This window comes from Oryctolagus cuniculus, chromosome 7 (genome assembly GCF_964237555.1).
Source record: "Oryctolagus cuniculus chromosome 7, mOryCun1.1, whole genome shotgun sequence".
Taxonomy (NCBI): Eukaryota; Metazoa; Chordata; class Mammalia; order Lagomorpha; family Leporidae; genus Oryctolagus; species Oryctolagus cuniculus.
In genome coordinates, this window is record NC_091438.1 from 100,921,380 (window position 1) to 100,927,379 (window position 6,000).

Here is a 6,000-nt window from a genome sequence, read left to right on the forward strand (position 1 = left end):
AGGTTGACTTAAACTGTGACATTTACTCTCCCATTCAGTTATTCACCAAGCGTTTCTTGAGTGCTTATTTTTACCAGTGTATAGTTATTTAAGAATGAAGAACTCACAAAGTAATGGGAGAGACAAACCTATAAATAAATTATTACAACACAATGTAGTATTGCAAATTTATTAACTGAGGAAGGAAGAAAAGATGTCACAGAGGAGGTGACATTGAAGCTTGATCTTGCACTGTGACAGTTTCATTCTGAATGTGAATTGCCATAAATATTTGATACATAAGAGCTTGAGTCCTCATTTGAAGCAATGTATGTCAAAAGAGTGAAATTTGTTTTAATTCATGGCCCAAACACTAGCACATGTGTCATTAAATACAAAGTTGGTATTCAAAACTATTTGCCTCCAACCATTTCTTCTTGTTCCTGTTGAATCCATTCCAATCAGGTTTATGTCCCTATTATTTTAGTAAAACAGTGTCATCACTAATCTCTGCATTGCTAAATCCAAACATCATTTCTCAGTCCTTGTATTAGTTGACTGTCCACAGCACTTGGCAAGGTTAATCGATCACTAGCTCCTCTCTGAAACACTTGTACTTGGTTTCCAAGGAATCTGTGTGTGCCTCACTTTCTTCTATCTTTCTGGCCATACCCTTTCAGATTCCTTTTTGATGGTTCCTCCTTCTTAGCTAAATAACTAAAGTTCATGCTCATACTGCTTCTCTTTTCCTGCTACACTCACTTCATAAATGATGCCATTCAGTCTTTCAGCTTAAATAGCATCCATATATTGCTCCATATCTATATCATAGCTCAAAAGTCTGCACTGAACTAAGGACCCATGTACCCAATCAGCTAGCTAGTATTCCCACTTGTAATATCTTGAAAATATCTCATATTGAATTATTACAAATCTGAACCTCTCATAATTCCCTCTAAACTAGCTCCACCTACAGTCTTCTCCAACTCAGGAAATGATAATTCTATTCTTCCTGTTGTTCAGTTCAAAAAATTTGGAGTCATCTCTGAATCTTCTCTTTCTTTAAAGTTTCCGCATTCTGAATGTCACCAAATCATGTGATCTTCACCTTGGGCTATGTCTAGAACTTGATGATTTCCCATTGCCTTCACTTTCCACATTTAAAGTACCATCATCTCTTTCTTAGATCTGTATTTTTTTGTTTTTGTTTTTGTTTATTTATTTATTTGACAGGCAGAGTTAGACAGTGAGAGAGAGAGACAGAGAAAAAGGTCTTCCTTCCATTGGTTCACCTCCCAAATGGCTGCCATGACTGGCGCTGTGCTGATCCAAAGCCAGGAACCAGGTGGCCCGTCCTGGTCTCCCATGCTGGTGCAGGCGCCCAAGCACTTGGACCATCCTCCATAGCCCTCCCGGGCCACAGCAGAGAGCTGGACTGGAAGAGGAGCACCCAGGATAGAACCCGGCGCCCATATGGGATGCCAGCGCTGCAGGCGGAGGATTAACCAAGTGAGCCATGGCGCCGGCCCCTCTAGATCTGTATTAATCATCTTCTAACTCATCACCTTCATCCTAGCCTAGGCTTCTTTACTCTCAACATTGTAGACACAGTAATCCTGTCAGATCAAATCATTTTCCTGCTAAAAACTTTCTAACATCCCTCCATGTCACTCTGAGTTGAATAAAAAATTTTGCTATGAACCATACACAGTGCTCTGAAACCCAATCTCTCACCATCACCCCCCTGTTCTCGTCTCCTCCAGTTGTTCCCCTGTGTTCTCTGGACTCCAGTCTTCCAGGCTCTTCATGTTCCTCAGATGTGCAGGTGAGCTTCCATCAAGTTTTCTGCACTCATTCTGCCTTCAACTTGCTTTCTATCTTTCCTGCTAGTATATATTCCATGGTGGCAGGGAATTTTGCATGTTTTGTTAGTTATGGTAGCTCTAAGATTTAACAGCAGTATCTGGTGCATACTAGATTTTGAATAAATATTTTTGAGTAGATAAATAACATATAGCAACAGGATTCAGGATTATAGAACTCTCAGTACCAATACTGAGTATTTATCATTATATAGATAGATATCTATCTCTATATTTCTCTCTCTCTCTCTTTCTCTCTCTCTCTATATATATGGCATATCTCTCTCATGTGTGCTATCTCTCTCTCTCTTTCTTTCTCTCTCTCTCTCTCTCTCTATCTATCTACCAAATCAGAACCTCTTTCAGCAGGAAACAGGAGGAAAGTGATATATTAAGGCATAGATCCAGGTACAAGATCTTCACTGACTTCTGCCCAGCTCAGCATTCCAGCTAAAAACTAAGGTTGTGGCATATCTGAAACTGAACATGGATGCCAACGTTCTTGTAATGAAGGAATGTGTGTCCCTAGATGTCTTCCATTTTCCTAAAAACGTATATAACATTAAACCTTAAAAAACATTGATTTTCTTCATCTTTATTTTTCTAGTTAGAATTATCCACTAAAAATTTGTTAATATAAAGTGATTTACCTTGTGTGTAACACTGTGATTTCTGCAACTACAAGTTCTATTTCATTCCAGAAACCCATTCAAAATATTTCCATTGTGTCTTAAAATTCTAAAATTTAAATTCTAAAATAAAATACCATGTTTCATGGCTAACTAGGAGTAGAAATTCATGTCTTACAGTTGTGGAGGCTGTGGATTCTAAGAACAATGTGCCTCTGGTGAAGGCCCACTTGCTGGTTCAGAACCATGACTGGTCAGTGTGTCCTCATGATGGATGAGGTTAGGATTACAATGTATGAATTTTGGGAAGATACAAACATTCAGACCATAGCACAATAGAATATAAAAAATTAACTGTCTTAGCTTTCCATGACAAAAATAGTAACTCTTTTGAAAACAGTTGTTTACATGTTTAGAGAACATCTCAACAGTTCAAAATTGTATAATTTCATTATTCAGGAATGAGCTATACTGGATTTCTTGATCTTAAAAATATTTTCAGGGACCAGAATTCTGCTATAGCGGGTAAAGGCTTACCTGCAATGCTGGCATTCCACAGGGATGCCAGTTCAAGTCCCGGCTGCTCCACTTCCAAACCAGCTCCCTGCTATTGTCTGGGAAAAGCACTGGGAGATGGCCCAAGCATTCGGGCCCTTGCTATCCTCATGGGAGACCTGGAAGATGCTCCTGGCTCCTAATTTTGGCCTGGCTCAGGGCTGGCTGTTGTGGCCGTCTGCTGAGTGAAGCAGCAGATGTCAATCTCTCTCTCTCTCTCTCTCTCTCTTTCTCTGTAACTCTGACTTTAAAATCAATAAATATTTTTAAAAATATTGTTTTGAGTTGAACTTTTAAGTTTTCTATATTTTTGGGGGGTGTGTTGCTCAGCAGTTAAGTCACTGCTTAGGATGCTCCCATGTCATATTGGAGTGTCTGGGTTCAAGTCTCACTTCCACTTCTCATCCAGTTTCCCTCTAATGTGCACCCTGGGATACAACAGGTAAAGACCCAAGTACTTGAATCCCTGCCACCCATGCAGGAGGCACTGATGTAGTTCCCAGCTTCTGGCTTTGCCTTGCCTAGCCCCACTTGTTGCAGGCATTTGGGACTGAACCAATGGATAAAACAATCTCTCTCTCTACCCTTTAAATAAAAATAAATAATTTTAAAATTATCTATCTTATTAGTGTATTTTTAAAATGTATCCTAACTTATAAAAGTGCTTAATCATGCTGAAATGTCAATGGCTTCAATTTTCTCATTTATGCAAAATCCTTGTGGTAGCACAGATGGAGTTAGATGTTTCTCCTCCATGCAAGCATTCAGGGACTCAGGCTAATGAATTCTCTACCAGCTTTGAAACATGTCTTTTACATGTATCTTAAGCATTTAACATCTGACTTCAGAGCAACAGGAGAGGGGAGAAAAGAAGCACTCAGGAGAAGTTTAAGGACTAGACTTAGACGTGATCCATGTCATCTTTACATTCCATCAGCCAGCACTCAAACTTTCAGCCCTAATCTTCTGTCCAGAAATATGGAAAAATGTGTACCAGAGATAAAGGGGGTGTGGACTTTATTAAATTTAGTCAGTCATTTCTACATTCTGCTTTTCAGTCACTACATATGTTCCCACATATAGAACACCTTCTTCCACTCCTTCAAAGCCCCATCCAGTCACCCAATCTGGATTCAAGTCCAATATTTGCTAGTGATACAAAAATCCTCCACTAAGTCTGTATGTATGCGGTTCTTTGTGAACTGGTAACTCCTGTGAATACAATGCAATGTTTTTTTTCTAGCTGCTACTCCCAAATCTATACATTTATAGTTTCTGAAAATAGTGAAAAGAGTAGCATAACCACACCCAACTTTTCATTCAGAAAAGTGAAAAAAAAAAGTGTGACAAGGATTTATAAAATCCTGCAAGCAGACATTTTGTAGAGTCTGTACACATGATGAAAGGAAAATTTCTTGGTTAGACCCTAAGTCTAATTTCCGGGGACATGTTATCTTATCCATCGTTCCCTATGGTCTTTATCTCCACCCTGTGTAAACTTCCTCCGTGATTATTATTCTTGATATTCATACCTGAGGTTGATGTGGAATATTAGACCTTCTTTTTGGGCTACAGAGGCTTTGGAAGTCTAATCCCTGTGTCAGTTCGAAAGTCACATCTTCAATCTGATCTTTGTAATAGGGTTGGGCCTGCATGGCTCTTTGGGCCTTCAAAAGCTATTTCAATTTTGCTTTCTATTTTTAATAAGTATTACATTTCCAGCCTTTCAGCTCCCAACTTTCCATACTTTTCTCCAGTCTCCTTGATTTCTTGAGGCAGACCTGGAAGTAAGATATAGCACTTCCATCCACAGTGAATGAACCAGTAAACAAGACCTCAGACCTGCGGCCATATTCAACTTCAAGAAAAGCTTAGAAGTGGAATCTATATGTGGCCCCAGCAAGGCAGATGACCAGACTGGTTACCAGCTAGCCAGTTTCTGCCATAATACGGAATTAAGTTGACTTCCAAAGTGAAAAGCAGAAAACAATCAGCATAAGTTTGAAGGAATAAAATACCCATTTTGACCCATCTTTTTGCCATGGATTTGGAATCAGGCAGTTTGAACACATCTCATCTGCTTTCCCCGCAGTGCTCTTAGTTCCTGAAAGGCAGTTTTCATTGTTATATACCCATACCAGTTATGGTAAATATTCAAGATTTGGGGAAGTAGGAAAGAGTGTGAATTCATTCTGATGGATTTTTTAAAAATTGACGATTAATAATTCATGGTATCACTGAAATCAACATGTTTTCTATGACAATAAGACTTTCATTGATGAAAGTACGTTATTATTGAGTTAAATTATCTTTTCAATTTGTATGTCAATGACTAAAAAGTTGAATTTTTAATGCAGAAGTTCCAAAAGCAATTGTAGAACAAGGACTAAGGCTGTAGGGTTTTTTTTTTGTTTTGTTTTGTTTTTTTTTTTTTTTTTTTTTTTTTTTTTTTTTTTACAGGCAGAGTGGACAGTGAGAGAGAGAGACAGAGAGAGAAAGGTCTTCCTTTGCCGTTGGTTCACCCTCCAATGGCCGCCGCTGCAGCCGGCGCACCGCGCTGATCTGATGGCAGGAGCCAGGATCCAGGTGCTTTTCCTGGTCTCCCATGGGGTGCAGGGCCCAAGCACCTGGGCCATCCTCCACTGCACTCCCTGGCCATAGCAGAGAGCTGGCCTGGAAGAGGGGCAACCGGGACAGAATCCGGTGCCCCGACCGGGACTAGAACCCGGTGTGCCGGCGCCGCAAGGTGGAGGATTAGCCTATTGAGCCACGGCGCCGGCCGGCTGTAGGGTTTTGATGTTCATTGCACCAAGTTCCAATAAGGTTTTCCCATATAGTACTTCAGGTTCCAGCACCTGACAGTGGTTTTTTGTTTTTGTTTTTTTTTTTTTTTTTGACAGGCAGAGTGGATAGTGAGAGAGACAGAGACAGAGAGAAAGGTCTTCCCTTTGCCATTGGTTCACCCTCCAATGGCC